We start from the raw sequence: 11,253 nt of genomic DNA, 5'->3' as shown, positions 1-11,253 counted from the left end.
AACCATTCCATAAGAGAGCAGCAGAGCACAAGTGCTTTGTTGAATTGACCATCTACCCCAACCTCGACGAAGCCGCGGCGTTGGCCTCTCTTCCCGGTGAAATTGACGATTACATTTCTATTTCTGCCGTCTCTTCTCCGTAGTAGCGTCGGTCTTCTTCACTCATGGCATCGCCAACCTTCTTCTGTGTCTGTCGTGAGATGCAAACCCCACCATTCATCAACTACCCCAAATTTTCACTGCAGTAAAAGTTAAAAAATAAGGTAATCAGTAAAGCATTGAAAATTTCAGAAATTTCCCAAATTTGGAATTGGGACAAAAGGGATTAGAAGAAAGCTAAGTTCAAAATTACCGTTTCGAAATCCATCATCAGATAGGAAAAGCACTTCTGAGCATGAAAAAGCACTTCTGAAAGCTTTCTCCTTTGAACCTTTATACACCAACCGAAACCCTAATCAGCCTGGCATAAATAGATGAGAGCGATTCAGAGAGAAGGAGGGAAAAAAAAACGGCGAGAACTTTTAAGAACCCTAAATCTAAAAAAATCGGTACATACCTGGAAGAGGGAGGCGAAATAGGGAAGCTTTAAACTCCATCACCACCGTCGCCGCAACCGAAGGTGAGATTCTTTTGGCTTTGAATCTTTCTGGAAGTATTTGTTAGAGAGCAAGAGAGAGAAACGTGAGAAGTGAGACGGAGAGAGAGCATCGCGAGAGAGAGGGCATCGCGAGAGAGAGATGCGAGTTTGAGGGCGGTTTTTGTGAAGTGAGATAGAGAGAGTACAGAGAACGAAGGTGAGAGACGGAAAGGCACGAGAGAGTAGATTGAAAGTTTTTTTCTTCTCATTACTATTCATTTGTCACTTTTTATTCATTTATTGTTATTAAAAAAAAAACAGAAAAACATGCTTTAAGTTGGAACTTAACTAGGACTTAATTACCTTTAAATTAGAGAGTATTCCCAATCCATTTTTCTTTTTGAAAAACCAACAGCCGAGCGGCTGGTTTTTTAATTAGGAGAGACTAACTTTTTTTTATTATTTAGTTTTGTATTTTAATTCTTTTTTTTAGTTTATGTTAGTTTATATATTTAAGCTAGCATTAAGATAACATCTAGTTTATAAGCAGTCTAGTGGAGAGAGTGTAGATTCTAAGTCTTTGGAGGAGTGGGTTTGATACTTGTACGTAACACTTTTTTTAGCATTTTCTTTTAGTATTTCGTTTTCTTTTCTTTCAACATTTTATTTTTTTAATGTTTTATTGTCTTTCAGCATTTTGTTTCTTTTAATATTTCTTATGTCCATGCTTTTTTTTTATTATTAAATCCATCATGCATGCAAAACCATTTTAAAACTAAAAAAAATCATACTTTCCTCGATTTAATATCGAGCCCTTTTTTCACACCCTTGTAAGTCGATGGCTTTTTTTAAGCATCGCCATCAACCTCACATAGCTTACTCTTGGGCTTTCTTACAATGAGTCGGTTCCCTTGCACTTACACTCATGCGTTATTTGTTTGGGCCCGATTTTATTTATTTCATGATTTTTTTAATCCCCATTTGACAAAGTGTACCCCACTCCCCCGATGTGTAATAATCTTGTACTATTTTATTTCTTTATTACTTGACTTTTTAGTTAGATACTAACACAAGAATAAAATCAACAAATTTCAAAAAATACAAAAAAATATGACTCGATCCAACGTCGAGTATTTTCTCAACAAACAAATCAATCCATTTCTCTCTCCTATTCTATTCCATTTCTTTCAAACTTCATCAAATGCTTGATCCAACGTCAAGCCATTTTTCATAATCAAAAACTCAAAAAATATTAATTCTTATTTAACACTTTTTTAATAAAGGTGGAAATGGAACGTGGTGTATACCGCGCACTTCTGAGACTAGGATTCGAGATGTATATCTCGCCAATCCTAGCTCTCGCCATCATCCATGTTTATCCACTTTGTTCTCTCGAACACTCATTCAAATTTCTCTTGAACGTCCATCAATACTTGATCTAGGTCAAGTTATTTTCACAACAAAACTCAAAATACCTAATTCTTATTTAACACTTTCTCAATAAAGGTGGAAATGGAACATGATGTATATCATGCACTCCTGAGGTTAAGATTCGAGACGTATGCCTCGCCAATCTCAACTCTCGCCATCGTCTAAAAATTGTTAATGCGGTTTCTTCAAACCCTTTCTCAATCAAATTCCAAAATACTTAATTCCTATCTTAAACTCTTTCAATAAAGATGGAAATGGAACATGGTGTATACCATGCACTCCTGAGGCTAGGATTCGAGATGTATATCTCGCTCATCCAAGTTCTCGCCATCACTCAAAATACATCCAACCAATCAAACTCTTTTTTCGCCGCCGTGCGACCAATCAAAGAACCTTTTTCATAAATGAAAGATATATTGTCTTAAGTGATACAAAACAATGTTTCGGCCACGATTGTTGAGTAGAGATAAACGACGCTTTTCCGAATGTAGATCTATAAATCCGTTCGATGTGTGGTATGCGTCCACTCCTCATCTGTTTTGGGTAAAACAATGTTTTCGTCGATTAATACAATATAGCTTTCGCTAAAATCGACCAACAAACAAACATTTTTCTACCCAGAACTACGTAAGCCTTGACTTCTCTATTGAGATACGTAGGAGCAGGATTTATAAATCTTGTCAGGCCCACTAATAAAAAACTTAGGTTTAGTCCTTCGTTAAAAAATCCAAAAACATTTTCCTTTCTTTTATTCTTTCTTTCCCACCTAATAACTAGAAAAGCCTAACATTTCAACTAACATTAATGCACACAACTGACCTAATGGTTCCCGTTGAGTACAACGGACGTGAGGGGTGCTAATACCTTCCCCTTACGTAATCGACTCCCGAACCCTGATATTGGTTGCGATGACCATATCTTATCCTTTCTTTTTGTCTTGGGTTTTATCGATATTTCCCCTTTCCTTTTTAGGAATAAATAAAGTTCGGTGGCGACTCTGTTCAGTCCATCATTGCGAGCGTGCGATCGCGCTTCGCTTTGAAGTCGTATCCCCATTTTTTCGAGGTGCGACATCCTCCATATTCTAAGTTGTGACAGGCTTTTAGGATGTCCATTTGCTCTTCCTCTGGAACACATCTCCTTACCAGACCATCTAATCCCTTTTTGTAAAGGAATGGATCGTCCCACACATAAAATCTGCAATCATGCAAAAACTTTTTTCTTCTGTTAGAGTCAAAGTCATCAGGTATTAGTCCACCTACCACAAAGTTTGCGTAATCTGCGAACCATGGGATATGCGTAACGACTAGGATACGTTTGTTGGTGAACTTATCTCTGATGGGGTGTGTTTCTTCTATTTCTTGAATCGAAGTCATCCGAGACAAGTGATCAGCAATAGTGTTTTCACTATCTTTTTTGTCTTTGATTTCTAGGTCGAACTCTTGTAGTAATAGGATCCATCGTAGCAGCCTTGGCTTTGATTCCTGTTGGGCAAAAAGATATTTTAAAGCAGCATGGTCAGTATACACAATTACCTTTGATCCCAATAAATAGGATCTGAACTTATTAAACGCGTACACAACCGCCAGTAGTTCCTTTTTGGTGGTTGCATAATTCATTTGAGAAGGGTTCAATATGTGGCTTGCATAATAGATCACATGTAAAGAGCTTCTCCTTTCGTTGCCCTAATACTGCCCCTACTGCATTATTACTAGCATTGCACATTATCTCAAAAGGGAGAGACCAATCAGGGGCAATAACTATGGGCGCTGACACAAGTTCCTTCTTCAAAGTCTCGAAGGCTTGCCTGCACTCCTTGTCAAATATGAATGGTGTATCCTTCACCAGTAGACTAGTTAGTGACTTTGCGATCTTGGAGAAATCTCTTATGAACCTACGGTAGAATCCCGCATGTCCCAAGAAGCTTCAGATGCCTTTTTCATTTACCGGAGGTGGTAAATTAGTTATTACCTCCACTTTTACTATGTCCACTTTGATACCTCGATTGGAGATCTTGTGTCCCAACACTATATCTTCATGTACCATAAAATGGCATTTTTCCCAGTTCAAGATCAAATTTGTTTGCTGGCATCTTTCTAACACAAGTGACAAGTTAGTTAAACATTTATCGAAAGAAGAATCGAATACTGAAAAGTCATCCTTAAATACTTCCATATGCTTTTCGAGCATGTCAACAAAGATTGATGTCATACACCTTTGAAAAGTGGTTGGTGCATTGCACAACCCAAATGGCATTCTTCTATAAGCGAAAATACCATAGGGGCATGTGAATGTCGTCTTTTCTTGATCTTCAGGGGCAACCGCAATCTGGTTATACCCCGAGTACCATTTAGGAAACAATAGTAATTGTGTCCGACTAACCTTTCCAGAATTTGATCAATGAATGGTAACGGAAAGTGGTCCTTTCATTTTGCCACGTTTAGTCTTCTATAATCTATGCATACTCTCCAACCTGTAACAGTTCGGGTTGGGATTAACTCATTCTTCTCATTTTTTATCACCGTAGTGCCCCCTTTTTTGGTACCACATGGACTGGACTTACCCAGGAACTATCGGAAATAGGATAAATTAAGTCTGCATCCAATAGTTTTACAACTTCTTTACGTACCACTTCTTTCATGGTTGGGTTAAGTCTTCGCTGTGATTGCACCACCGGTTTGTGATCATCTTCCATTAAGATCCTATGCATGCAAACGGCCGGGCTTATACCTTTCAAGTCCTCAATTGCCCATCCGATTGCGCCTTTGTATTTTTTAGCACTTGAATGAGTTTTGCTTCTTGGGCACTTTGTAAACTGGCATTGATAATAGCTGGATATTTTTTCTCAGTATCCAGGAATACATACTTCAGATTTGTTGGTAGCTGCTTCAGATTTACCCCTGTTTTTGGTTCTTTAGTGACATCTGATGGTGGTGGAGGTCTTAAATCTTCCCACCGGTGTGGTCTAGATCTAATCCATTCAGGTTGTTTTTCCATCATAGCGTGTACTTCAGACTCTCCTTCATCTTCATCACTTTCAAAAATTGATAGACTTAAGACTCATTATAGTGGTGACTAGGGTATATGCCTTTCAATTTCTTGAGCAACTACTTTATCTATTATCTCTAGAGTGTGGCTTGTGCCGATATCATCTTTGTATTACATTGTGTTCGTTACATCTATTTTTAGATCTTCAACATATACTTTGAAGGTCATTGTTCCTTCCTCGATGTCTATCATACACCGTCTTGTCTCTAAGAATGGTATGCCCAATATGAGAGGAATCTCCCCATCTTTAGGCATTTCAAGAATGACGAAGTCAACTGGGAAAACAAACTTGTCAATTTTTACAAGAACGTCTTCCACAATCCCATAGGGTCGCCTAACAGAGTGATCCGCAAACTGAAGTGTCATTTGAGTATCATGAACAGTGTCAATGCCTAATTTTTTATAGATGGATAGTGGCATCAGGCTTACACTTACTCCTAAGTCAATCAGAGCCTTCTTGAATTTTCTATCACCAATAGTGCATGTAATAGTAACCGATCTTCTGTCTTTCTTTTTCATAGGGATTTTCATGCCTTGGAGAATAGCACTGCATGTTTCAGTTAGGATGATCGGGTCCATATCAGTGGAACGCTTCTTGGAGATGATGTCTTTCATGAACTTGGCATATATTGGCATTTGTTCTAATGCCTCGGAAAAAGGGATGTTTATTTCCAACTTTTTGAACATTTCCAGGAACCTCTCAAAAAAATTCTCATGTTGATCTTTCTTTTTTTGTCTTGGAGGGTAAGGGAGTTTGATGACTGATTTTAGAACCTTTTCTTTCTCCTTGACAGGTGGTAGTATCACTTCTTCATCTTGGTCCTTGGTTTCTTTGATTTCTAAATCCACTTCTAACAATCCATTTTTTTCCATACTGTTTTCCTCCGTTGACTTCCCACTTCGGGTTACGACAGTGTTAATAGTGTTATGTTCCCTCGGATTTGTTACCGTACCACTAGGTAGGGTACCCGGGGCTTGAGAATTTGAAGTTAATTGTTGTGCTATCTGACCCATTTGTACTTCGAGATTTTTGATGGAGGTTGTGGTGTTTTAATGATTAGTCCTTGTTTCTTCTTGAAACTGCATGTTATGGGCGACTAATTTTTCAATGGCGATTTCCCATTCAGCCTTTTTAGGTGCCTGTTATTGCTGTTGTTGTTGATACCGAGTCTGATATTGCCATGTACCTTGTTGCAGAACATTCCTTCTTTGATCTTTCTAGGAAAAATTTGGATGATTCTTCCAACCTGGGTTGTACGTGTTAGAATAGGGATTATTCTGCTTCAAGAATTTGATCTCTTCAATTTGTTGGGGGGGGGGGGGGGTAGCAAAGCAATAGACCGGGTGATGAGGTCCATTACAAATTTCACAAGTGCTAGCCTGGGCCGGCTGGACCTGAGCTATCTGTTGAGTACCTATATTTATAACTTTCAACTTCTTGTCTACTTCGACATCAACTGTGTCTTCCAGACAGATTTTATTTGTCTTTAATTTGAGATCAATCACCCCTTCTGGCTGACTAGTACGCCTGTCGTATAATTCTAGATGCTCATTGGCAGCTATAGCTTCAATAATCCTTTTAATACCAGTGGTTGTTGAGAAATTTGTTGAGCCACCGGCTGCTGTATCAATCAACTATTTTGTTTTTATTTTCAGCCCATTAACGAACATCTGCATTTGTTCGGTCTAATCCATATTATGAGTTAGATATGCAACTAAGACCCTTTTGAATCTTTTGTAGGCGTCTCCCAATTATTCACCATCCTTCTGTTTGAAATTAAGAATTTTATACCTTTTTCTCAGGAATACTGATGCTAGAAAGTACTTATTTAAGAATGCAGTTTCCATCTCTTCCCATGATGTGATATTGTCGGCTGGAAGAGAGTAGAACCACTCTTCCGCATCTTCCGCTAAGGTGAACGGGAACATTCTTAATTTCTTTGCTTCATCAGTGTGACCATCAATTTTCAAGGTGGTGCTCATGGTCAGAAATCTTTGCAGGTGTTTGTTGGCATCTTCATTAACCTCTCCGGTGAAAGGTTTTCTTTCCAATTGATTGATCGTGCTAGGATGTAGTTGAAAATTCGTCACATTCACCGGTTGGTTAACAATGGTCAGTCGACCACCCGGTGCGTTTGCACCTCCATATTCACCTAAGAGTCATTCCGGAGGTGGGAGAGGTGGAATTGGAGGAACTTCAGCCATTGGTTCTTTGACTTCTGAGTGATCAGAGGTACTTTCTTATTTGGAATCCACTCTTTGATTTTTGCGTCTTCGGTGAAGGGTTCTCTCGATCTCTGCGTCAAAAAGAAATTCAGCTGAAGGTTCTCCTCGCATACACAAATTAGTAAATTATAAATGATAGAAAAATAATTTTATTGCAGAGAAACACAATTTTAATTGAAATTAAAATTAAACTCTATATTATGGCAGTCACCGGCAAAGGCGCCAAAAACTTAATCGGGAAAATAACAAGTGTATTATTTTGCCTTTTATAGTAATAATGGGGAAATTCCCCGAACGTCGATCTCAAGGACTGCACGTCAATATCGAGTTTAAATTATCATTTAATTAAATAAAAAGTATTAGTTTGGTTTTTAGATGTAAAAATATAAGAATAAAGGTAAAGGCAAATAAGAATGAAAATAGGGGTTTACAGGGAAAAAGGAACAATGTTAGGGAAGATGTATGATTTATCTCTGTAACAACTCTGAGTCACTATTGCATCAACAAATATCAATTACTATCAGTGCTCAATGGTATTTTCTCCAAAGTCCTTGGTGAGAAAACCTTTAATCAATCTAGCCTAATTTCCATGTCCATAGGAAATTAAGGTGAAGTTAAGTTTTATAATATCAAGAATACTCTGGTTCATACATGGTATCCCTAGTCCTAGGTGATATCTACTGTAGAGTAACCTTATGAAAACCTTATCAATGGCGGTCCAGCCTAATTGAAAACCACAAATCAATCTCGATTGGTCCGAAAGAGAAAGCAATAAACACATCAAAAGGTTACCGTAAAAATAATATTATAAATGCAAATGTAAATTCAAATTCGTTACAATTCTAAATCAGGGACACCCCCTAGCATTGAGGGGTTTAGCTACTCATATTGCTTAAAACACATGCAAGATAAAAATTATACATTACAAGTAATTGGATGACTTTGATCTTCAATAGCTCCCGCTCATGAAAACATTTAGCTCTCCAAACGCCTTGCTCTTTGTAATACTTGATTGCTTCACAATACTGTGTTTTGCCTTCTTCCAAGATGAGTTTTCCTTAGACAAAAGGTCCTCTTTTATAATGAAAATTCCAAGCAGCAGGTGGACATGTCCAAAAATCTCTCTAAAAAGCCCGACGAACAAAAGCCTGAGAAAAAGGGAAATTTTGGGCTCGGGTTGACACGGGTGGCCGTGTTAGCCTACTGTTATTGGTGACACGCCTATGGTATGTTGACACGGTTGGGGATGATGCCTGACACGGGCCGTGTCAGCTGACACGGGTGGCCGTGTCAGGCCACTGTCTTCCTTGCCACACCCTCCTTTGCCTGACACGGCTCGTGTTAGGTGACACGGGTGGTCGTGTCAGTCCTCCTGTATCCGGTTTTTCCACTCCTTTGCTTGCCAGAATCTCGCACTGTCTGGCTCTGAGTTCCCTGGTTCTTCTACCTGGACCTGTCGGACAAAAACATAGTTATCCCACACATAAAATCACGAAAATATAAATAAAATATAACAATGAATGGAAATGCTTAAATATTATACCGGAAGTAAAATTATCTCGAAAAGTATCAAAAATGCTTGCACAGTGTTTCAAAATCCTCGGTTTCTTGTCGAATCAGTAACGAAAACTTAATGCATATGGTGACTGATCACCAGTACCTCACGAGAGCTAACAAGTCGAGAATTATGGTGGATTTGAAATAAGAGAATGCTACCTATATGGAAACCTTGACTCAATTCCAAGGCAAAATGGACACCTTACAAGGTAACATGAACACTATATTGGAGTAACTTCAAACCCAGAAGGATGCTACCTTCATTTTACCAACCCTGTTATTATTGTGGTTATTGATGTCGTCGTTGTCACCTCTTCTGTTGATGCTGTTGTGGACACTGTAATTCAACCTGCGGTAAGCCAGCCGATTTGTCAGCCAGATCCTAATAGGCATGTTGTTGCATACACCTGGGGGTTGCCTCCAAATTTTACTCCTTGAGTTGCTAATGGGAATGCTTTTGTGCCAGATCAACCCTTTGTTGTGCATCCTGCCAATGGGAATTCTGTTGCCCATCCTCACTCACTTTCCTCAAATGGTTAGTGTCGACAACTGTGAGATCAACCCAGAACATGCTCTTCAAACTTTTGCACCAATTATTATTGAAACTCCTAATGACAAGAAGACGAATACAGAGGCCCTAGCCTTCACTTCCGTCTTCCTCCTCGAGCTACTTAGCCTACTATTCATAATTTGAATCAAGGTGTTCAAATACCTCTTCCTTATCCTGAGGCATCTTCTAAGTTTTCACCTCCGTTTATGTATTCTAGGGCATCATATGCTCCATATTATGGTCAGTATGGTCAGAATGTTGGTCAAACGGTTAATCCAGAATTGATGTATCCTCAAGGGTATCCCTAGTTTACTTCTCCTTCAGTCATTGCTCAGGCATCTTCTCAGGATATTCAACTTCCAAAACATCAAACTAATCTCCAACCTGCTAATCAGATTGCTTTTGGTCCAAATCAGAATGGACGAGCAGACTATCAGTTGCTAGATGAGAGGATAAAAGCCATCAAAGGTTTCTTCGCTTACGGTTTGGATGCTAAGGACTTGTGTCTAGTTCTTATTGTGGTGTTTCCTCCCACGTCCAAAACACCAGACCTACCAATATACAAGGGTTTAAGCTGTCCAAGAAGTCATGTCATCGTGTATCTTAGGAAGATGGCATCCTACATTGATCATGATGAGCTCCTTATCCATTGCTTCCAAGACAACTTATCTAGGGCATCCTTAGATTGCTATATAGGCTTATAACATAATAAAATTAGATCTTGGAAGGACTTGTATGAAGCCTTTCTCAAGAAATACAAATATAACCCGGACATGGCTCCCACCAGGTTACAAATGCAAAATCAAGCAACCTCCACAGGCTCCACTTTCTCATAATCAGCGACCTCTGCAAGATAACAGAAACCAAAGTCAAGGTTAGGGCAAACGTTATGATAGAAAGCATCCTCAGCGTGACCAGATCCCCGTATCATATGCTCAGTTACTCCCATATCTTGTTCAACAAGGGTAAATCATGCCAAAGGAGATTCTGCCTGCCACTTTCCCGTGTTATTCAAAGCATAATCCTAATGACTCGTGCGCCTACCATGCCGGGCATATAGGCCATTCTATCGAGGATTGTTGGCCTCTCAAATCCATAGTACAAGAGCTGATTGATCAGAAGATCTTGTCATTCTTTGAGGCAGAGCCCAATGTCATAACCAATCTGTTGCCAGATCATTATGGACAAGTTGTGAATGCAGTTAGTGGTGAAGATTGCTCAGACTCAGTTACCTCTTTAAAGGAGTATCAAGGCTAGCAATATAATATTGTTCAATCATATCTGATTTGTAATCTTTTCTTGTTTGTTAATTGTTGTTCATTTGTAAAACTTGTTTGGTTTCTATATGATAATAATAATGAAATAAACGTGCATGTTTTGTTTAAATTCATTCGTGTTCACTCATATTTTATTTATCAGTATCAAACTGTTGCTCAAACAAAATCAAAAGAGAATGATGAAATAAAAAGTACACATGATCTCTATATGTATGATTTTGAATAAAATCGTGCTGATGATGTAAGGCATTATTGAAATCCCTAAACACCGAAGATATAAGGAATATAATCCCTAGTCAACCTTTTTGGGCCTTGAGGTAGGAGTTTCTTTCTTCATACATAAAACCCTTATGTTTAACTAGGGGAAGGGTAGTCTTCAGTTAGTTTGAACTTGCATTCAAATTTAAGAAGGAGAATATCTCACAAAGTGATCAATCATATCATATCCCTCTCAAGAGGATACAATCACAAATTCAGAATGGTTATCCCTTACCAACAAAAGGAGTGAGACAGTCATGAACCTTGCAACAAGTCAAGAAAGCAAAGTGTCACAGGATTTGCTCCAATACAAAATAAAAGATGAGACA

This window comes from Lathyrus oleraceus, chromosome 1, assembly GCF_024323335.1.
Source record: "Lathyrus oleraceus cultivar Zhongwan6 chromosome 1, CAAS_Psat_ZW6_1.0, whole genome shotgun sequence".
NCBI lineage: Eukaryota > Viridiplantae > Streptophyta > Magnoliopsida > Fabales > Fabaceae > Lathyrus > Lathyrus oleraceus.
Note: the sequence above shows the minus strand (reverse complement) of the source record.